Source organism: Mustela lutreola, chromosome 6 (genome assembly GCF_030435805.1).
Source record: "Mustela lutreola isolate mMusLut2 chromosome 6, mMusLut2.pri, whole genome shotgun sequence".
NCBI classification, from domain to species: Eukaryota; Metazoa; Chordata; class Mammalia; order Carnivora; family Mustelidae; genus Mustela; species Mustela lutreola.
The window spans coordinates 134507995-134531112 of NC_081295.1; the positions used below are offsets into that span (position 1 = coordinate 134507995).

General features: G+C 42.0%; 1 long non-coding RNA gene across 2 annotated transcripts in view; it reads left to right on the forward strand.

The window, feature by feature from the left end:
• LOC131834447 (uncharacterized) overlaps window positions 1-14796 on the forward strand; it is a 58986-nt gene extending 44190 nt beyond the window's left edge. The window contains exon 3 of one of the 2 annotated variants that reach the window (XR_009354878.1): window positions 14097-14796. This is a non-coding gene — a long non-coding RNA (uncharacterized LOC131834447). Of the gene's footprint in view, window positions 1-7098; window positions 7202-14096 lie in introns of those variants that run through there. The other variant, XR_009354877.1, reaches the window with a different exon arrangement.
• Window positions 14797-23118: the final 8322 nt, after the last annotated feature.

Consider the following 23118-nt stretch of genomic DNA (forward strand, 5'->3'; position numbering starts at 1 on the left):
GGTTCTGCATGGTTGATATTCTGCAACAGGTGTTTAATTATGTAAATAGCTGATACCCCAAACCCAGACTTTCTGACACTGAACAGCCTCCCTGTTCCCCCATCGACAGGAAAGATTTTGACAGGACTCCTTTAAAAAGGGAGCCCCATGCTGTGGAGGGGTCCTTCACTAGACTCATACTGCACATCTGGCTGTGCCCTGGTTCTGGCACATCTTTCTGTGAGATGTCTTGAAGTTCAGGGGGAACTCTGCCTCCTCTTCTCTTTCTGACCCTTGGCCAAATAATGTTTTCTTGTAAAGCCTATTCCTTATCTTATCTTGTGTAACTTCTGTACTTTGTCCTGAAGCTCTGTGCATAACCAGTGGAGACTCAGACAAGATCTCATCTTGCACTTACTGTGTCTTATTTTTGCTTGTGGGAGCAAAGTAGTTAGCTGGATGGAGCCTTCATAGCTCCTCTCTCATAATGAGGAATCCTTGGGAAAGAGATGTGAGGAGACTCCAGAAGAGCACAGAATTGCTGTGACAGTAGCAGTCATGGCAAGATGAAAGGGAAGAGTCATATAAGGATACTTAGATGACAAATTCAGAAGATGAGCCCCAGAGCTGAAAGCTGGTCCTGACCCTGTATGACTTTAAACAAAGACACACTGTCTCCAAGGATCATCAATATTGTACAAATACAGTTATTTTCAGGCCACTATGATGCAAAGTTTTTAGGTCCTCTCAATCTGTCAGTTGACCCATTTTTCCTCAGCATGCTCTTTCTCTTTGTCCTCCATGAATAGACCCTAGTTTAGTTTTGCCCACACTCTGAACACTGTTTTTCCTTCTCCTTTTGCTGCTTTTGACCTCTTCTTTCCTTCCTTGGTGGCGTTGGGTGCCTCGCTATGCTGGCCAGACCCACTCCAGACTGCATTTCAACAATTATTTGGACTGACCAGTGTAGTGCCTGGATCCCAGCCCATATTTGCTGAAGTTAGTCAAGGAGAAAATGAGGGCGGTGCATGGAAAAGTGTGAAGTGCCATGATAAAGTAATGTTAAAATCTTGTGGTATCTCTGGATACTCTAGTGACATATGACGGTGAAGTTACAAATTTGTGAACATTTGCAGAATGATGGGTTGCCCTCAATGTAGGTGTGGTGGCCGTAACAATGTGCCTCACGGGTCTCCAACTCCAGGTGTGTAATGGGTCAGGGCCCAGCAGCTGACTCTGAAATCCACCCACCTTTGCTCTGAGTCCATGCTTCCACAGCCTATCCCAGCCAAAGACTGAGCTGCGGGGAGACTGAGGCATGCCTGTCCATGGGAGACCCAGGACTGCTCTGATAGGCAACACTGGCTGTGGGACTCCCCAATGGACTTGTGGAAGCATCCTCAGATTGAAGAGCAGTCCAGAACACCTCCATCAACTACAGCTTCCTCCTTCCTCAGGCAAGGAAGGCACTAGGCTTGCACCCCATTCTGAGGGTGCTCCCAGACTTACTTGCTCTCCCCATTTTTGCAAGTGTTTCCCCTACAAGGTCTTTGCAAATCCCACTCTTGGACAGGAACTTAAATGGGTGGTCAAGGTCTGTAGAGCTATAAGATAAATTAAGCTTATAAGACAATTAAAAATTCTTTAAGTATGCACCCAAAAAATGGAATAGAAAATTGGTGAAGACATACGAAAAGCATGTCACAAAATTTTCTTTCAGCTAGCTCAACCAATTCTACTTTATGAAATCATTGTGGCATAATTAATTCTTAGGAAAGTCAGGTGATCACATGAAGACTGTCTAGAACTTTGCACAGATGCTACTGCCAGACATCCACTAGGTGTTCTTGGAACTGTTATTGATTAAAATGACAATCTTAGGTTATATGGTGAGAAGACTGAGTCAGTTAAGAAGAACGTTGGACTGTTCAAACAGGTGTTAGCCATTTATTCAATATCTGTTTATCTATTTATTAGGCATAAGCTAATAAATTCTTTATATCTTTAATTGAGGTATTCTATATTCAGTAATAGTCATTTAAATTTTTTATCAGTTTCATACACACTACTATGTAATATCATTTATTATTTTATTTAAAATTATGTGAACATTTTTAAAAAAGATTTATTTATTGCACAAGCAGGAGGGACAGAGGAGAGGGAGAGAATCTCAAGCAGACTCCTTGCCGAGTGTGTAGCTAGCTCTACACGAGGCTCAATCTCATGACCCTGAGATCATGACCTGAGCTGAAACCAAGAGTCAGACACTTAACCAACTGTGGCCCCTTTGTTGTGAACATTTTTCTTTTGGAATACATGATAACCTGTGTCATCGCTTTAAACGGTAGAATGGTAGAATGTATTATTACTTTAATCAGTAGTCTGTTGTAGATTTACTCCCCTCACCCCACCATACTCTTGCAATTATGAACAATGCTTCTAGTAAAATCAATTCATTGAATCTTCAGTTTTTTCCCCTAAGATATAGTCCTCAAAGTAGAATTTCTGAGTCAAAGAGTAAGCACATTTCTAAGGCTTTACATACTTTTGCCAAATAGCTGCACAGAAAAGTTATTCTAACAGTCCCACAATGAGACCCATTTCTATAACACATTCCAGCAAATATATGTATTTTAAACTCTCAATTTGATAGAAATTAACAATGCTATAGTTCCTTGATAATTTTTTTCATGGATGATTTGCTAAAAAATGAACCTGCTCTTCTTAGGAAGGAATTCCTGAGTCTTTGATGTTCCTGGCTGGAAATGCTATTTTAAAATATAGGTGGTTTTATTTCTGTTCAAGTGTGGCAATGTCAACAGATTATGACAACTGCCATTGAAAAGATAGTTCGTTGCTCACAGTCCCCAAGGGCAGGGGGCCATGCTGCAATGGCCAGGAAAGCAAATGGAGTCAGAGGGGAATGTGGCAAGAGAATTTATCGTGGTTTCTGTGGGAAGGAGTGGATGAGACAGGGTAAAGCAGACTCAGGGCTGATGAGGATGAAAAGTTTCGGAGAGTTCTGGGGCGTAGAGCCTGTCCCTTGTCATCTGGTATCTGGCCCTAGAGTGATGAGGTGGGTGGAGAGGGGCCTAGAGGGTGACTCCCACAGAGGAGGGTGGGAGCTCTGGATTGGTTGGCTTGCAATGCATGGCTCATGCCTTTACTATCTCTAGGAACTGACTAACCCTGAGAGAGTCAGTCCTTCCAGAGTCATCAAGGCCTCAAGATGTTAAAGTATCAGCATACAGACAATAAAAGGCATGGTTAATATAGCCTGTCACTGGTTCATAGATAATGTGTGTTGACAGATTGCATGAATGTATAAAATGATCTAGATTTGAGTAGGACGGCTGAGGCCGTAACCACTCCTTTACTGTAAGGGGACAGCAAGTCCTGTTGTCATCACTGCTACAGACACAGTTTGGAGAATGAATGGCAACTTGTTGTCAGGATCCGCTGGGCACCACTGTGCACCTGAGGGGAACTGGGGGAATGCCCTACCTCCTGTCATAGGGATCACCAGTGATAATAAGACAGAGCCTCGGAATCCATTTCTTAAAATGTGAGCAATATTTTTGAACTCCTATTATTTACAATGGGAATGCTCAAAACCTCTTTAAAAACAAGAGGGTGAAGTCCCATTATTTAGAGTTAATGTTTTTCTTCACTACATATTCCGAGTCCTTTCTTATACATTCTATTTAGCCTGGTTCTTTTTTTTTTTTTTTTTAAAGATTTTATTTATTTATTTGAGAGAGAGACAGTGAGAGAGAACATGAGCGAGGAGAAGGTCAGAGAGAGAAGCAGACTCCCTGTGGAGCTGGGAGCCCTATGCGGGACTCGATCCCGGGACTCTGGGATCATGACCTGAGCCGAAGGCAGTCGTCCAACCAACTGAGCCACCCAGGCGTCCCTTAACCCGGTTCTTTGCTAAGGAGCGTCCATTCACTCTACTGCTATTTGAGGCCATGATCACCGTTAACTTAGTTTTTCTTTTTTATTTTTCCTCAGTTACTCTCCCACTTTACCTGCTCCCTCTGAAAAACACAGTTAATTGATGGTGAATTAGAAGCCTATTATTGGAAGTGATGGAATACAGAAGGATTTATGGGCTGGATTTTTTTTCTTCTTCAAGAATTACAAGTTAACCCCAAATTATAGCAAGAATTCTTAAGGTTCAATAATTAAAAGCAAAAGGCAGTCCCCTTGGAAAAAAAAAAAAAAAAACAGTGTGGTCTGGAAGATATCTTTCAAATTAAAGCAGACTGTGTAACTCCCAAATATTATGGATACAAATTAGCTGTATTTGATCACTGGATCTTATTTGCCCTAATTGTCTTCATTTCTGTGGTTTCCTTGTACATTTTGTTTAGAGCACACTTGGTTTGGTAGCTCGATGTTGGGGTCTGCGGTGCTGGTGAGGGCAGGCTTCAGATTACGAGAGAGAGAGGCCTTTGTCAGGAGATATGTGTTTTTCCTCAAAGACATAGAAGCCTTATAAATTCAGACCAAAGATATGTTAAAAACCAACAGCTTTTGTTATGTGAAATGTTTTGCTTTTTCCTTGGAATGATTGATGTGAACCTGAGAATTTGAAATTTGAGGAGCTAAGCAACCAAGAATTAGAACCTTATCTAAAATTTAGGCACAAACTCCAGACCGCTGCAGTTGAGAAACCGAGTTAGAAATCTCCTGAGAAGTGGCTTTCCCACAAGATTCCTGATGCTTCTTAGTTCTGAATGGATGAGAAATATGGCAAGAATGTACCATTGCTTTTAGGATCTTTTGTCCCTTTCTCTGGTTTGGGGTAAAAGTAGGAAACCAAGGGATGCAAACAGACGGATAAACAAGTGTCCCTCAAGGGAACTATTTTGGGGTTCGAGGGCCATGCTGGTTTGGATTGTGGGGAATGTTGTAGGCCAGTTCTCTTCTCCAAGCTTTTTTCCCCTGTTCCCAGAACTTCTGCCTGTAGTGGATGTGGCACCAATTATCACAGTAGATGGCTTGGCAAGCTCTCCTCCCTGGAGACCTGAATTCAAGTTCTGGCTTGGCTCAGAAGGGAAAAAAAGACTGGTGGTCTTGACCCAGACTCTTGTGGGCATCTGTCCACATAACCCTTACACACACACACACACACACACACACACACACACACACACACATTCCACTCTGTTGAGTTCGTGGACATCCCTAGGAAAGTCCCAGAACAGAAATGGAAGAAGTGCTATGTGGTAGATCCTTTCATCACGTTTGCCTCTAGCCAGAAATTAGTCCTTTGTCTTTGAGGAGCATCATGCCTCCACTATACACACTGAGTACATTGGCAGGAATAAATGCTGTGGGTTGTGTGAGTTGCTTATACAACGCCACATCCAGACAATGGAGAGGAAACCTAGGAGTGTGTGTGTGTGTTTGTGTGTGTGTGTGTGAGTGTGTGTGAATATGAGTGTGTGCATGGATGAGTATATCTGTGCCTATAAGTGTGTGTGTACGTGTGTGTGATGGGATTATGGTGATTTTAGAGGGATTACTGACTTCACGATGAATCACAAAAAGCTGACTGAGTATCTCTGACCAGCTAAGAATCTTTGCACCGATCTTTCTATGACAATTCAGATTTGCTCTGAAGTGTCCTTGTCTTCGGATAAAGGACACAGTGACCACAGAGTCACATGCATCCAGCTTCAATGCTGCCCCCAGCCCAAATGCCTACACCTCTTGTGGCCATGCTGGATGTAAGTGGGTCAGTCCGAAGATGAGACCTCATGTCTTCTTGCAGTGGGGTGCCCCTGAGAGTGGGTGAGGTCGTAAGGGGCTAGCTGGCTCATTATTTCCCTCGAATTCAAGCTTATTTTCTTTTCTCTGTCTAGAACAAAACTCGTAAAGTCAAGAAAGAGTTTCTAATTATTTGGCTTTTTCTCTCCATGTAGGTCAGTTGGATCTCAGAAGCTTTTTTGACTGGATTTTGAGACAAATTTTGTCAGTTCTAATGAGGTTTATTTTGTTGTCTCTTGCAGGAGACAAAGGAGAGACACTTGCAGGGTGAGGGGAGAATTTGAGTGGGAGAAAGGAAGTGAGGATTGCTAAAACTGGTTAAAGAAAATGTCCATCCAAGTGTTTGGTTCTCCCGTGGCCATTTGGGGGCAAAGAATTCTATAAAGATCATGAGGCTTTCCAACTGTTTCCATGAGGAATTTGTTTAAAATCTTTCCAACTGCTTCCATGAAGAATTTGTTTAAAAATCATACATGATTTAATAACATTTTGCTTTTAGATGGCAGTATTTTAAAATAAATGTAGTTATTATTATGCCTTCTATTCTTTTAATTTTATTTTTATTTGCTATAAAACTTTGCTGTCCTTCCTCCATTGATTATAATTTATTATTATTTATTTGGTAAATGGAAATGATCTTTGTTAAAAATATATTATATCTGAGCTTATTATATAGCCTAGTATCCAGTAATAAAAATTAAAAATTAATATATACCTCCCCCCATTCTTTCTTCCCAATTACTCACTTAGTTACATTATTTTAAGCTGATGACACTTAATTTATTTAGTTTTTGCTTGTCTTCAACCTGCAGTAACATGATATTTCATAAAACGTATCTTTAAAAGTTTCTTTTATAGCCTGTAGATTTAGAGCCTCACAATATCAATGATTTATTTAAGTTTGTTAATTTTAATTCTGAACGTGTGTCTGCCACTAAGAAGCTTATTAAACCAATAACCATAAATGGATCTGTTTATTCATTTTTTATGAAACCCCCAGATCCAGCATATTTGGGTGTGGGAAACACATTAGTCTTTCTGTGTCACCATTCAGAAGTGAATGTCTATTGGAAATCTCATAGTAAAATTACATCTTCTTCAATGCATTCAGCTTCATGAGCTTAGCTAAAAGAAAAAAAAAAAAAAAAAAACATTGACCATGGCTCAGTTACCCCCACAACTGAGTGTGTACTCCAGAATGAGCTGCCATGGGCGAGTCTGGGTGCCCTTGCCCCCAGTTGTGACAGACCATGCGTGTTTCTCATGGGGGCAACATCTCATTAGCAGAGTACTTCTTCTAGGGAAGTGCCCTGCGAACTTACACACAACATCTCCGTCTAGGGTTCGACCAAAGACATGGCCAGCACATCCAACAAGGAAGAAGGTGTCCAAAGAGATGCCCCGTGTGGGACTTTCTGAGGACTGTTGAAGGTGATACCCTGTTTCTCTCGTGAGTACTGATTTTAGACATGAACTGAGGGTGAGATGCTACTCTACCACAGAATCATTGACAGATGGATGGTATTTCAAGCACAATTTGAATTTCCTGCTTGGTTTCTTTCTCACATCTCCTTCTGTGATGCTCCTGTGATCCTTCTCTGAACTTCAGCTTGCACTCAGCAGGTGCCCATCACCAGCTGAGAAATCCCGGGGTGAAGAGATTAGTGTGTTAAAAAGTTAGAACAGAAGTCAGCAGAGTCTGACAGTTCTAGTATGGTTCAGAGCAGCGCCTCATCAAAAGCTGTTCTTGAAAAAGAAAATACTTCATTTCTGTTACATGTGCAATTGTCACAGAAGCTTCTGCCTGGAAGGTCCCTGGTTTTTTTTGTGTTTTTTTTTTTGTTTTGTTTTGTTTTGTTTTTTAAGTCTTATTTATTTGAGAGAAAAGGGGGGAGGGACAGAGGGTGAGGGAGACCAGAAGACTCCCCACTGAGCACAGAGCCCTTGTGGGGCTTGATCACAGGACCAGGAGATCATGACCTGAGCTGACACCAAGTCAAGGTCTCCATTCTAAGAGTTTCTAAGGAGCAGTCACCTTCTATTCAGACATCCTGCCCAACCTGACTGCCACTTTTCTATTTCTGCTTTCAAAAGAACCAATTTGTGAAAATGTACCCTGGCCTGAACTGAGCTGGGCTGTGAATGTCACCATTAGCTGTAGCCATTATTCTGTCGAGCTAGCTGGTGGCAGCATTTCTTCAGCTTATCAGTCATGAGCCAAATGCTAAAAATAGAGCCTTCAAAATTATAGAGTGAATTTAGGCATTTCTGAACACACATGATAATGCATTTTTTTGAGCTGAATGAGCCAAGTTGCCTTTTTATGGAATACTAATGTATGTGATAGCTTGAGACTCCCAATGTTTTCTCTTTTGGGTATTCAGCAGTCACCTGAAAATTGAAATACTACTTGGTTTATGGCTGACTGGAAGAGTAACACAAATGTGATTCAGCCTTGCCAATTCAGGTATACTAGGGTCATGCTAACAGGGAGGCCAGAAGAGGAGCAGAAACAGTGGTGGAGGTCCTTGTGGTAGCCAGAACCCTCCCCAGCTCTCCAGAGGTTTCCATGCAGCCACTTTGGTCTGGCCTGTTCCTGCTCAGCACCACTGGTAGTACCATGCTATGGAAGGGGATGGCTTTCTCCCACTTTCCATCCACAGGCTGCCCTGCCATTGTGTCAGGAGAGGTCACGCTGTCTGCATTGTACAACAAAGAGAAATTTATAGAGGAAATGCACAACAGACAGAAACTTGGCATCACAGATTAAAGCCAAAAGTCTTACATAATTTCAATTGATATGTGTCTGTGTATCTTCATGGGAGCTCTACTTTCCTAGAAGCTGGGTGCTCTGGGCTGTCTGGAACTAGGCCATTGGCAAGCATTAATCAATTAACATTTTCTTTGTTTCTTCTAAAACAGAAAATCCCATTCCTTCCTGGTTATGAGTAGGTCGCTTTTCCCCTTTTCTGGGCATTTCTCATTCCTGGTTTATAAGTTAGTTTGCTCTGCTGGAAAACCTTGGCCAACATTACCAGAAGCTGTCCTCCGAGCCTCCTCCCCCAATTCTCCTGTCTCCTCAGTTATGACAAAAGAGCTGCATGTATCACAGAAGGGTCAAGAGGCTCTTCTCTCCTCCCAATTCACATTCCTGCTCCAACTCAAGCCTCATTATATACATCTGGGTTCCCTCCATCATAGCAAGAATTATGCTCCTGAACATCTATGTGGGAGGGAAATTCATACTTAAGGATATGGGAGAAAAATCATATATGGGTGTACTGGATTGCAAAATATTCCCTCAAAATTCATGCCACTTGGAACCTCTGAATGTGACCTGATTTAGACAATCGGTCTTTGCAGATGTAACCAAGTAAAGATGAGGTCACACCAGAGAAGTGTATGCAATGTGACTGGTGTCCTTATGACAAGGACAAATTTGGACACAGACATGCACAAGCAGAAGGCCATGTGAGGGTGGAGGCAGTCTTCAAGTGACACATCTGGAAACAGTGAGAATGCCATATGCAAAAAACAGATGAATCTCGCAAACATAATGTAAAGTAAAAAATAATTAGGCACAAAAAACACGTTATAAGATCTTATTTATATAAAATTCAAAAACAGAAAAGCTGGAACTCAGTGTAACGGCTACCATTGCAGGTGGGGTGGTCCAGAGAATGAGGGAGCCTGGGGGGTGCCGGCGACATCTGTCTCTCGATCTGGGTGCTCTTGATACTAGTGCGTTCCTTTTTTGAGAATTCATCAAGTGGCTCATTTGTGAGTGGTGCATGTTCAACAATTTTCACTGGGGTCCAGTGAGGAGGCCAGCAGTGCTCAGCAGTAGAGTGGAGACCACCAAGAACAAGGAGATAGACCACCAGAGACTCTGACTAGAACTTTCCAGGAAAATCCCTCAGGTGTGTAGTCTCCAGTGGAGCACACTGGGGGGGAAAGCACACTCTTTCCTTTCTGCAGTCATAAACAGCCTCTGACAACCCAATATATGTGGTAGCTCCATTCTGTGGTTGACCACAGCTCCCTTTAAACCCCATATCAAGCCGGGGTCTTTATAGGGAACGTGTGACATCTCCAAATTACAAGATTTTAATGAGGATTTTATGAAGGGACTCTGCAATGTTAAATCAGGGTACAGGGAAATGAGGGGGCGATAGCAAGAGCTCGGACTGTCAGCCTTCCTCAGCCAGAAGGAATGAGGGCAGCTGGTAGGTATAAGTCCTGTGGAGAGGGCCATTTTGAGATGAGCTACCATTTTAGTTCAAGAGGCTTCACATGTCAGAAGCAACTCCTCAGAAAGGGGGTCGGGGGACAAATACTGAAGGCTACCTGCTGTTTCCTTTCAAACCCAACACGCCCACCCCAGAACTCCAGAATGGTGCTGCACCCTGGAGGCTTTTCATTTATTTGCTTTTCACTTATCTTAGACTTGATAATATAGAAGCATCGGGGAGGACCCTTCCATGGTCATGGTTTATGTACCTCTAAAACATGAGTTATTTTGCTGGAGTATGACATATACTTAGAGAGGTGTCCACATAAGCAAATCACTCAGTGAATTTTCATACCATGGACATTGCTGAGCAGACGTCAGGCTTGTGCACCGTCGGCAGACACGTCAGGCTAAGGGATGCGTGAGGTGGTACAGGACAGCTACCATGAGGGTGAGTGCTCCATAAATCAGACTAGGCTTCTTGTTTCTGGTGTTCTCAGAAAAATATGGATTTTCCTGAGGAGAAAAAATTATCAGAGGATGATGCTTGCTTAGAGTTCTGGATAGGAAAGAAAAACAAGATAGTTAAGTGGGATGGAATGAATTGAAGATTATACAGGAAGTGTCGGGCCGTATTTTATAGAAAGAGTGGTGTATCAGTCATTTGTGTCCAACTTCCTTTACTTATCTGGAAGAAGTAAGTACCATTAAAAATGTCATGAGTAAACGTTGTTAATCCCAAGGCATGATTTGCTTGAGAGCAGAGATGTTAACATTGGATTGGCTTTAGTGTAAAAAGAAGATGTGTTTATAGAAACTTCATTGAAATCTTGAGGCTGACAATGGGCTTAATAAAAATGTCTAGCTCTATTTTGCCACTTTATCGCTTGAAGTTCAGTGCAATGAGTCAGAAGAAAAGTACCCTAATATATATTGCCACTCCATCAAATTCACTGTCACAGTGGGCCAGGGACTTACTGATACTGACCAGACTTTACAAGTATTGGATTCTTTTAGTCCATTAATAATATTTAGGGTGTGTGGTAACCACAAATGAAGTTATGGTGGTGAGCCCTGTAATAATGAGCCTCCGTGTCTTGGGCTTATCCTACTTTCTGGTTATGTTTTCCATATAGGATTACATAATTGGCTAGTGAATGTGTAATGGTTTGGATGTCATAATGGCACAGTCTGACTTCCTAGCAGGCCTTCACTTTCTGAAAACCAGATTCATCCAAAAACTTAAAAACCAAATAAATATTCCTTCAAGTGATTGCAGCATTCCAGTTGTCATCCGGCTTGTAATGACTGGTTTTCAGTGTTCGGTGATGGCCCGAGCCTAGAATAAATCTTGTCCCAATCCTCCATGTCATCACAGGCATTAAAGATCATAAACCATGCTCTGCCTCGTCTGTCAGTTGCTACCACGTTCTGAGCGCCGGCTAAAGTAAACCTGCCTCGCCGGCCCGCAGAGTCACCCAACAGACGTTTTATGGCTGCTTTTCCCTAAACCAGATGAGAATGATTATGAACTACAAGGGTTCTTTTGATATGACCTATTAATAGCCATGCTATTTTTTTGATGGGGGCAGGAGGAGTCAGGGATGTTGGCGCAGGATGGCTAAGCAGTGGGCACTGTCCCCCGCCCTCCTTGAGCAGGACATGGCATTGGGAGCCGGTCACCCTCCCCAGTTCCCGGGACGCACATGTGCCTGCCTGGCCTGGGTCTCCCACACTGCTCTTGTGCCACTGTCCGTCCTTTCTCTGGGAAAGAATGTTCAACATTCAAGCTATTCCAAGCAGCATCCTTGATGTCTCGTTTCATGGGTTCGTTTCACACCGCAGTGATTGTTCGCCGTTAACTTTCATACCTCGGCTGTTTGTCTTGGCAGCTCCCCCTGTTTTGCTAACTGGACAGAATCAGGCAAAGGCAGCCTCCCCTACACACACGGGAAGGGGCGCCATCTATCATCCCTCTGCCAGCCAGCAGGACGCCCGGCTGAGGCCTGGGGCAGGGCCAGAGGGCGAGTGTCCTCCATCTGTCTCTCTCTCCCTCCCTGAGCTGTGAGGAAAATGCTGAGGCAAAGATTTCACTCACAACCTTTTGGACAAACTTTGAAGCAAAATATATGAGGAGAATTGGTAAGGTTGAGTCAGCAGAGAGTAATGGGGTCAGGAGAGGAGGAGAAGCAGGGCTGATACCTTCCAGGCTGGGCATCTCTTCTATGAGGAAGTACTTTTCACAGCATTCATAACGTGGAAAGTGTCTGTGTGTGAGGTGGTGTGTTTTCTACTTGTACTTGCTCAAGAAGGTTGGCAGCATCAGCCCATGCAAACCTTTTCATAAGTTCAGATCTCAAGGCTCATCAAAACTGATGAACATTATCCTGTGCTGAGGGGAAGAAGAATAGGCAAAGAGAAGTATAGCTTAAATATGGAAATTTCTTTGAATTAGGGATAAAATTGAATTTTGGACTAGAGTCTGAAGGAGAGAACATGGAGTACAGAAAGATGGTTACATTTGGATAATAGGTTAGAGTTAAATGTCAGACAGGATTCCCTCTCTCTATTGGCTTCTGCCGAAGGAAACAGGAACGATAAACCTACTTCACCCAAGATTGACCGCCATATTTCTCTGGCTCATGGTCTGTGTCTGGCACTAGTCTTCAAGAAATGTTTGCTAATCGCTCTCAGTTTGGTTTCTTCATTAATTTTTGCTTAAGGTTCCCATATTTGACCACATAGTCACTTAAACATCTTCCAGACAAAAAGAGAAGATTTGGACAACTTTCAAAGAATCTAACTAAGATGGCATTCCTTGGGCATTGCCTGCTATGAACCCCTCATATCTATGGTGTCTAGCTGGAACTGGGCAGGATTTGGCTTGAGCATGGTGTAAGCAGGAGTTAGAATCAACCTAGAGGAAGAGAGAGGAAGAGAGAGGAAGAAAAACAATGTGTTAGCTTGGAGTGTTGTCTCTGAGGACTGGAATTGAAGGAGCCATCTTGGGCACTCACTGATGAAGTAGATTGAGATTTCAACCTATATAGATATTTCCATGGGAGAAAATGCCAGCAGGGACCCTAAAAAGTGAGAACTGAAAATGTAGGGAAAGCCTTATTCTGGAAAGTTGGTCTTAATAAGCTAAAATTAGTTTTGTTTTTTTAAAAAAATCACACAGAAGTGACAATGTACATGTGACCCACATAGAGTTGCTTTCTGGCAGCGTTTTTGGGCTTCCTTTATTTCAGGGCACTTTTCCACATTTTCTCTCTCATTCGATCATTTTGGAGCTATTTCTCACTGCTCAGAGTCATTTGAGAATAGATTATTTGCTCTTCTGTTGCCTGGTTGAGGGCCAAGGGAGAGCTATTTAGCTCAGTGAATCTCTGTTGATTCAACTCTGAATGAGAGGAATATTAATTACCTCTTGGAATTTCTATGACAAATAAGTGCAATGATATTTAGATAAAATATGCACAATTGAATTCTGCATTTTGCATCAGACTCTCACTTTTCTATTTAGGGAAAGAGGAAAGCGCTGACCCAGAAAGACTATTTTATTCCTCTTTGTCTCTTACTCTTAATTTTTAGAGGCCAACCCTTCACATTTTCCCCAGTAGCGTATTTCGATATTTTATATCACAGACAGCCACAAATGTTAAGCTATTTTCTGGAAGCAAGCAATGTAGTCCAAACAGCCTAACTAGATGCGGGGAGAAGCCTGGGACGGGGGACAGAGGACACATGAAATGACATGAGAGAATGGAAAAGATTGGGAAGGACACCACTGTGGAAGAAGGAAAACTTAGACCACAATGAACACAGTGTGAGGGTCACCAGTGCCCTGAGTCCCAGCCCAGGTTGCCTTAGCCCTGGTTCCATGTCTGAATCATCGAGACGCCCAGCTGAGGTCGCCCTCCCCCAGTCTGTGTTCCTACTGCTCATCTTCCTTCCCAGCAGTACAATCAAGGGTGGCCTATTGGCTCTCTAGCCCAGGAATGGGCATTTCCTTCTCCTGTCACTTTTCCACTTGTGGTGCTCTCCCTCTTACACAAAGCCACCCCACCCTCAGAGTGCTTAAAAAATTGTTTTTGGCATGTTCTAGGCCACGCTATGAAGAGAGGGCTGACTGAGTTGGTAAACCGTTAAACTGGAGCTATCATGTATCGCCGAGGACACCACAAAAGGATCGGGGCCTCCAGGGCAGAACGCCAGGCGAGCATCAGATCCAAGTTCCAAGAAGGAGTCTGCTCCCATAATTACCGACACCTTCAGTGCTGGAGCCTCAGGGAGCCTTCTCCTTGTGAGCAGGAGTAGCAGTGAACCTCTTCTTGGAGTGCAGTACTGTGGGGAAGCATTGGAAACAAGACTGTTGGGAGCCTCGGGATCACTTTGGGAAAAGACTCTTTCTGCCAGAGGGTTAAACCTCTCATGAAAGGGACATCTGCCAGTAAGAAGGAACTAAGTTCTGCACAGACATAAAAATAATTGAAACCAGCTACCCCAGGCCATGCTAAGTGCTTTCCATGTGTTAGCCCTTGAATGTTAACAGGAGCCCTAGGAGACAGGACCACCACTGCCCCATTTCACATTTGAAGACACTGAGGAACCGGGACAAAGCAATTTGCCTGAAGCTGCCCACAATTTAGGGGAAACCCAGGATTCCAATTACAGTTCAGACTCTACAATACACCAGTGGGCTCAGAATGGTTTTTATATTTTAAATGGTTGACAAAAATTAAGAGAGGATGATTTCATGGCACATGAGAATTATATGAAATTTGATTTTTGGTATTCACAAATACAGCTTTATCAGAACACGGCCACACTCGTTCAGTTATGTCCTGCCTGTGGCTGCCTTTGCACTACAGTGGGGGAGTTGAGCAGCTGTGACAGAGACCACACAGCCCACAAGCCAAAAATATTTATTACCTGACCCTGTGCAGGGAAGGCTGACCAGGCTCTGCTCCAAACCAGTGGTTTCCCAAGGTCAGTGTACATCAGAATCTCCTGGAGGGCTTGTCAAGATGCAGATTGCTGGGCCCCAACCAAGCTGCTGATTCAGTAGATCTGGGCAGGGCTGGAGAACTTGCATTTCTAGAATTTTCCAGGGGCAGCTGATGCCACTGGTGCAGGGACCACATTGAGAGCCACTGCTCTAAACCACCACGTGGTGCTGCCTGGGATGAAAAAGAACTCAAGAAGTCCTTAGGGATGCCCAGTACATAACCACCTTTTGAGGAAGTGTCCCACTGATCTTTTCCCTGGTGAGTGGTTGTGGCTTGGGCAGCAGGCTTATCAGGGATGGGAAACCAGACCTGTCTTCAGAGCGAACCACTACTCATGCTCTGCATAGCTACAAAGGGGCCATGACCACGTGGTGCCGAGTGAAGACGCATCACACTCGTGGTGCAACCCTGTCCCTCTGTTTAGTAAGTATTAAATCACAGGATAGGTGAATTTGCTGTCTATAGCAGTGCACCCCATCTGCCCTGCCAATCCCTGAAGTTTGGATAGGACAGCTGCTGGGACCATCTACCCGCCTCTGCATATTCACACGTTCCTTTGCAGTCACTGCTCACTGCAGTAAGTTATTTATTCATGTCATTTGTTGTGATCTTGAGGAATCTAACTGGCAGGACTATAACTTATGGGTGATGGCCCGGTGTCACAGTTAGATATCCCTGGAAGAGGGCCTTGAGATTAGCATGCCGAGGGTTTATAGGGACATCCTCTCAAGAGTAACCCCTTTGTGGCAGGGAGGGGCTGGGTGTGGGTGGAGGGGGAAGTTGGGCTGTTGCAGTGTCAGAAGCTCCAGGCTGCCCCCGCAGTGACCAAGGCTAGGATGAGTCTGTCAGGGAGTACTGAGCAGAGATGAGATTGGTCCTTTATGCCACAGTTTCCCTGCCTGTCTCACTGGCCACTGGAACAGTCTTCACCCCTGCCTCCCTCATGCCCTCCCTGTTCTGTGGAAGCTTGTGGTCATGTGACTCACGCCCAGTTCTTAAGGTTTACACCGAGGTTCCATGGCAGTGGGTAAGGAGGATGTTTGACAGAGAGTTGCCTGAGTAGAGATTAAATCTGAGTTCTCTATTTAGCACGAGAGATGCCAGCCTTTTTGAAGTAGAAGGCTTGGTGGGGAATCACGGTGTCATCACTGAGATTGTGCTCCATGTGACGGGAGGTGAGAAGGACTCTGGGGCCCTCGGAGGTTCTTCAGCATGGAGATCTGAGTGTCAGGGGGATCTCTGTGTTCGGAGGGTATTAAAGAAAATCTGCCCCACCTCTTCTAAGCTGGCCAGTATGGAGAAAGGAGATGCCTGGTCTCTATCTGTGAACTGCTGTATGTTAGAACCGTACCTGGGCCGGCTGGTGTTCTGTAAAGTACCTATGTGAATGGCAGGATCATCTTTAAGAGCTGTGATTCTGTGCTCAAATATAGAATTCTTTTGAGCAAGTAACACTTAGCAAGGGTCCTGTCCTCCCTTGAAGACCTCTTGCGGCGGGGGCACGTAGGTCGGGATGGGATCAGGTTGTGCACGACCAAGCTTCAACAGCACCACCATGTGGCAGTGGGAGAAACTGCAACAGTGATTCTACAGGTTTCTCTCCTGCTGCTGTTGCATTTTTGGAGCTTATGGGCATTTCTAGGAAGGGGACGCTTAAGACAGCAATGTTTTGATTTACCACGTGAGAAAATCAGAGAGATTTGACAGGATCTGTGTTTTGTTTTGTGGGTCATCTCAATTTACGTAGGTTTGACACACTGATATGACCATCACGCATGTGTCCCCTACCCCTGTTTCTCAAATGCCACGATCAAAATAAAGCTTCCCTATGTCTGAATTCACAGTTTCTAGACCCATGCCTGTCACAGAATCTCTACTTATTTCTGGGAAAGACAATTATGAGGTAAATATTCATAAAGTTAAATTGATTAATTTCAAGTACTGTTTTTTATTCCAATAATATCTTATATCTTTTCATACTTTCTTGGTATAAAGTTTTTCTTTCCCTCATGAAATGTTTATGGTGGTCGATGGTAAGATTTTAAAAAAAATGTTTTTTACTTGGCAAAACAAGGATATGGCAACCTCATATCAATCACAAGTTTCCACATTTTACTTATCTGTGAAATCTAAGGCTCTAATGACCTTTTTATCTCCAAATGTAAACCAAATTAAAATTTATAAAGCACAGTATAGTTTATATAACATTTCTGTATCTAATGTTTTTAAAGCATTAAGCTAAAAGAGCAGAACTTAATGACAACCATAGAATAATTTTATTTTTTTTCATGACTGCCCCTGCAAACCAGCTACGTAGTCTTCTCTTTTATCCCAGATAAAATCTGGGATAGATCTTGTGATTTTTCTAATCAGACTATATTTTTTTAAAAATTCTCCTTTGGTCACTTCTGGTCAAGCAGTTTAATTTTAATAATTAAAAGATTTACTTTAATGCAAAAATAGTAACGCCAAATTTCTGGTGTGGGGAAAGAAAATGCAGCAGAAAAATTCCGTCCAAATGAATTATCCCTTCTGTTTTCTTCAGTGCTAACCACTGGTGTTGGGTTAAAAGTTGCAAAGCTGGCCTTGGCCACATCCCCTGAAGGCCCAGCCCAGGTGTCCTGAGACCTTGCCTGGCATGTGGACACACTGGGCACTGCTGCGTTCTCCTTCCCCTCCTGTTTTTCTCACTCCTGTTTTGCTGCTCACTCTTTTCAGGAGTTCTGACGCTGTCTGTTGGCCTTGTTTCTTCTGGGTCATTTTTTCTCTAGCTGTCAAACGAGGACATGTAAAATTTACCAGCTCGCAGAGTGAACAAAATGTCACCAAAGCTCTTGCCTCTATAATTCATAGAGTCAGAGGGCCCCTGTCTGCAGAACTATGACAGACCTTAGACATTTTAGGCTTATCTCCATTTCACAGATGACTAAACAGAGATCCACAGAATTTAAGTGGCACAATGTGAGCCAAGAATCTCTTCTCAAATGACTACAGAAAGAAGCTTTTTATAACACACACAGTGATACAACCCCAGTTTGAGAGGGACTTGAAGTTTAAGCAATTTGAGAGTCCTTTTTCAGAAGGACTAATACAAAATTGAAAGCAGAATTGTTATCATTTAGAAAGAAAAAAAAATCATAATCGTTTACAAATTTTCATAACTTGCAAAATAACACCAACAGCATAAAATCCAGGAGAATAATATCTTTTCGACTTAAACTGTCCAACCCATCTCTGTAATTCTTTTTCCTTATTTTTTTTGGCATATAACTACCATTTCCCCAACACCAATTTTGTATTACCATTTCTGTAGAGAGATTGGTGATCAATTTCAGTCTTTTTTCTAGCACAAGTGATCTAAATGTGTTTCTTTAGGATAGTTTAAAAATTTGTCTTTCAGCTTTGCTGCTCACTATTGATATCATGATATAAATTTCAGTGGTGTTGTCAAATTTTGAAGAACTTTTATCAACTTTCTTTCATATGTGAACTGTAAGGTTTGAAAAACCTTTCCACAGACTGACTTGACTCTGAATTTTTCAAACCTTGTTTCTCCTTCCCTACTCATGGTATTCCAATGCCAGGCCTTATAGAAATATTTGGATTGTCAGATGACCTCTGACCCTAGACCCTCGGGTCACCCCACTTGATGTAGCAGCCACATGGGCTCTGAGCATTCCTGGAAGCCATGTCTAGATGAGGATACAGCAACAATTTAATTGTTCCTTGAAATAAGTGACTGTAATCCCCTTAAATACAGCCCATTAGACCCAAACTAAGTGTACCTCTGTTGAGTTTGATTTGGGGACCTAAAGAGCTGTGTTATACACACACATACATTCACACACACACTCACACACACCCTGGCAGCCTGTACTACGGGGCTGTCTTCTGACCCCATGAGGCAGTCAATGCCATCACTCAGACTCTCAGCGATTCTGACAGCAACGTGCCGGTGCCCTCAGAGAAAAGCAACCTAGACACAGATTATCTCTACAAATAATTTTGGGTTACTGTAACTAGCATATAATAAAAAATAACCAGGCTTCTTAGAAGATAAGACTGAGACACAACTAAGAACAGCAACAGAGCTCCAGAAACTCCAGATAGCAGAATTACAAATTTTAATAGCAATGGAGCACTAAATTTAATAGAAATGGAAAGATAAAAATTAGATAGAAATACACACTTTACCATACCTATTCTTACTATGTTCAAGGAGATAAGAGACAATATTAAGAATTTTGGCAGAAAGCAGATTATGCCACAAAATCAAAAGCAAATTCCAAAACTGAAAAATTCAGTCACCAAAATTAAGAACTCATGAATGGAATTAATAGATTAGTCACAACCAAGGACAGATTTAGTAAACTGGAAGTTAGATCAGAAAATAATATTCAGAATAAAACATGGTGAGACTGAAAAAAAAACTTCTTTGAACTTCAGCAAAACCTTCACTTACCATCTACTTATTTATGTGAACATGCTGGTTTTTTAACATGTTTAAAATGACAATTAGGGACGTCTGGGTGGTTCATTCGGTTAAGCGTCTGCCCTTGGCTCAGGTCATGATCCCAGGGTCCTGGGATTGAGCCTTGCATTGGACTCCTTGCTCAGTGGGGAGCCTGCTTCTCCCTCTCCCTCTCCCCCTCCCCCAGTTTGTGCTCTCTCGTGCATGCATGTGCTTTCTCTCTCAAGTAAACAAATTATTTAATTAAATTAAAAACACAATTTAAAAAGAACTACTGCTTAGTTGTTTCTTCTCTAACAATAAGTTTACATCTATAGATATATAAATCCAATGAAAAATTACTTAATACACACATAAACGTGAACATTTTTGAAATGTATGAAATGGGAAGAAATTACTAGGTATCTTTTGTAGGCTACTGTTCTAGGTTATCTCTCACTTCTTTGTGTTTTAGCTATTTTAGAACTCTGTATTTTAGAACTCTGTTTAAGCTACTTTAGAACTCTTTTAGAAGTTGCATGCTAATGCAAATGGTTCTTTTGTCTAGTGGAGATGCAATTAAATATTGTCCTGTGGATATGGTATTTATTTGTAAATTCATTTCAATGTCTCTAAGTATATGTTTGTGTGTATGTTGAATTGTATTTTGAACTCCCTGTAACTGATATCTTACTTGTTCCCTCATTGGTTAGTGATACATAAAAATAAAATCTCTCATGTATTCATTTTATATTTGTGTGAGAGTCATGATGATTTTTACCTTTAAAAAAGTTTGGTATATAATTATATTATGACATAAATAATGCACTTGTATCATTTTTACTTTGGAATTTACTGATTTTATTTTTTCCTGATGAATGGTCAGTTTGGAGGTTATGACTTTTCCATCATAACATGGTATTTCCCTCGAAGATCCAGGGTGAATAGCATTATGCATTACTTTAAAGTTTCTCTTAAAATCCTGATTAGGTAACTTCAATCTCAATGGCTGTATGGATGAAAACATGTTTCTAAAAGGCACCTGAGAAAGTGTCTATGGCAGTGGAGGTATATTAAGGCATTATCAGAATCATCCAGTTGTCATTCTCCATTACTGTCTTGGGCTAAATGTAAACATAAGTGGCTTTTTTAGTATTGATTAGGAGAGCCACCCACCATATTCATGAGTCATGATCTAATGTCTCCATAATCATGATGTCTGAAGATGGTGCTTTCTGGTAGCCTCTTACCAAGGAATTTTTCTGAACAGAAATGGTCCAAATCATACCTCTTATTCTGTTTTTTTTTTCTCTTTTTAAACTTTTAATATTTTTTTGAGTGAAACACATCACAATAGTCATCTCCATCTCATCCCCCTTGCTGCCAACCCTAACCACTCAGAAAAAAGACAACAAACTCATAATTTACAAAAATCAGACTCAGAGGAGTGTTTGGTTTTGTCTGGAGCCAATTGATTGTATCCACAAAGTAACCAGAAAATTCCTCATAATCTGTCCACTCCACAATGAGGCAGAGGAAGCAAAACTCAGCCATGCTGATGTACAGTAACTTGGACTCTTCAGAGGATGAGATTCACTGAGTCATGGCTCCCGCAGCATAAGTATATTAGATACAGTGCTCCTCTGATCTGGTATGGCTGGGCTGAGAAGGATAAGGAAGGAATGGCTGACATTAGAGTCTTCTTCTTGGAGTAGGTTTTAATGTAGAGTTGGGAGAGACCAGAGGGCATTTTGGGATTGACAGGAAATATTTGTGCCAAATAAATGTATGCCCATGGAAGGTAAAGAAACAACAAGCAGAAAGGAAAGAAGAGTACAGAGGGGAACCTGAGGGTGGCCAGAGAGCATAATTCTCTGGGACTCAGGCCACAGCCCAGATGCCTGGAAAGTGCTCATGTCTTCTTCTTGGGCTGGGAGAATATATAGCATATATAGTCTATATTTGTCATATTTGTCTATATTTGTCTATATTTGTTGGCATAATATCTGCCCCAGGATATGTGCTTTTAATCTCATTACACATGGGTTTGCCTCATCTCCCTGGGCTGCAGTCTGGGTCTTTGTGAGCGCAAGGTCCAGCCCCTTAACACGTTTTCCCCAACTCTGAATCTTTTCATCTGCTTCCCACCAAGGGCTGGAGACTTCCAGGTGTTAATTGAAATGGCTGTGTAGGCACCAGGTTCAGGTGGGGCATGCTGATTATAATCTGGTTGGCTAAAAACTTGTTGGCAGTTTCTTTCTTAACTCCCTCATGCCAGTGGAAAACAAGCCCACTGCCAAACCCATTCAATAAGAGAACACTAATGAACTTCCAGCAACCACGCCATTTATGTCAGATCTGTTAGTTGGAGCCAAAGTTTGTTAGCTTTGATTTCTAGCCAGTTTTCATACATAACACACACAGGCACACACATATTTGGCATCATTGCTTTCCTGCTGCCCATCTATTCACGAACCTACCTTTTCACCAGCCATGTAAAGAACTTTTACCTACTCCTAGAAAAGGTGAAAGCCCTAGTATATATCCTCAGTCTTCTGATAACAGAGAAGAAAATTCTAATATTCAAAACAAAGCTAAAATTAATGTGAAATTTTAACAACAAAAATCTTCTATCCTATATGCTTTAATGTGCAAACTTTGGGCACATCTATGTGAAGAGGGTGTCTGGTCACCCTCTGGCCAGTGGAAAGCTGTTACATGTTTAATTACCTGTTCTTTAGCATTAAAAAGGTCCGGTCTGTAGCATTTGTCTACACCTGCAGTGTAAATATCCCTTCCATGGCTGATTTCAAGCTATCACCATAAGGGTACCCAACATGGAGTAGTGAAGAGATGTATATGTCTCTCAAAACTTAGTGTCTCTGGGTCTACTGTGACTCTAAGTATTAATCAACTGGACAAAGAGTAACAGTTCATGAAGTAATTGGGGTCAGATTTGGGGGCTGAGTGGGGAAGATCTGAAAGTGATGTTTCACATTCAGATTTCTCCTAAATTACTTTTGGCAAAGTAAGAAGATGGTCTGGTAACATTGGGTACACACCAGAATGATGAGTCCTGATCAAATAATAGCCACTGGCTGTCTTCTCATGTGATATACTTAAGGAACAGAGCCAATGGAAAGGGGCCAGTCTGTGCCATCTGTGGGTCTATAAAACTCTGGAAGTAGCACACCTGTTTAGAACTTATGACTTGAAATTCTTTATACAATAGTGAAGTGGTTTTGTGAAGTTTTAGGATTTGGAAAAGACATCAGAGATTATTCTAGTTCCTTTCACCTCTATCAAACCCAAGAGCCCCCCTTTTGCCAACTCTCTTGGGGTATAATGGAAATACACTAGATGATACAGACTGTGAGGGCACAGTTTGATCAGTTTTGTATATGTATACCTGTGAAACAACCACCACCATCATTTCCTTTTAAAAGTAAATTATTCTGTAATACCCTATGAAACAGATAAATATAACCTGTCTACAAACATATTTTTAAAATCAATATAATGATAATTTACTAAGTGCTTAGGTGGTTCCGCATCAGGAAACATAATGAGGAAGTCATATGGGTATATTTTTATAGGCAATAGTCAGGAATGCCACAGCATACATACAAACACATATGAGTGTCAGGCCCAATGAGCAGCTTTGTGAT